Below are 257 nucleotides of genomic sequence, written 5' to 3' on the forward strand. Positions count from 1 at the left end.
GGAAGGACGCTAGTATGTCGCTCAAGGATTATATGAATTTTAAGTAATTAGTTTGATGGGTGCGATCATACCAGCACTAATGCACCGGATCCCATCAGAACTCCGCAGTTAAGCGTGCTTGAGCGAGAGTAGTACTAGGATGGGTGACCTCCTGGGAAGTCCTCGTGTTGCACCCCTCGTTTTTGTTTTTTCCGCCTTGCGAGATAAATTGACAAGAAGGACCACTCGGGAGTGGATTTTTCGGGAAATCTCGCCCT

The 257-nt window shown here is 47.9% G+C and overlaps 1 non-coding gene across 1 annotated transcript; it reads left to right on the top strand.

Annotated features, from left to right (window-relative positions):
- The first annotated feature begins 57 nt into the window (after positions 1-57).
- Positions 58-176, top strand: LOC118345026. Its single transcript, XR_004798717.1, has one exon. It is a non-coding gene; the product is annotated as a 5S ribosomal RNA (ribosomal RNA).
- Positions 177-257: the final 81 nt, after the last annotated feature.

The sequence above is a fragment of the Juglans regia genome, unplaced genomic scaffold (assembly GCF_001411555.2).
Source record: "Juglans regia cultivar Chandler unplaced genomic scaffold, Walnut 2.0 Scaffold_1204, whole genome shotgun sequence".
NCBI lineage: Eukaryota > Viridiplantae > Streptophyta > Magnoliopsida > Fagales > Juglandaceae > Juglans > Juglans regia.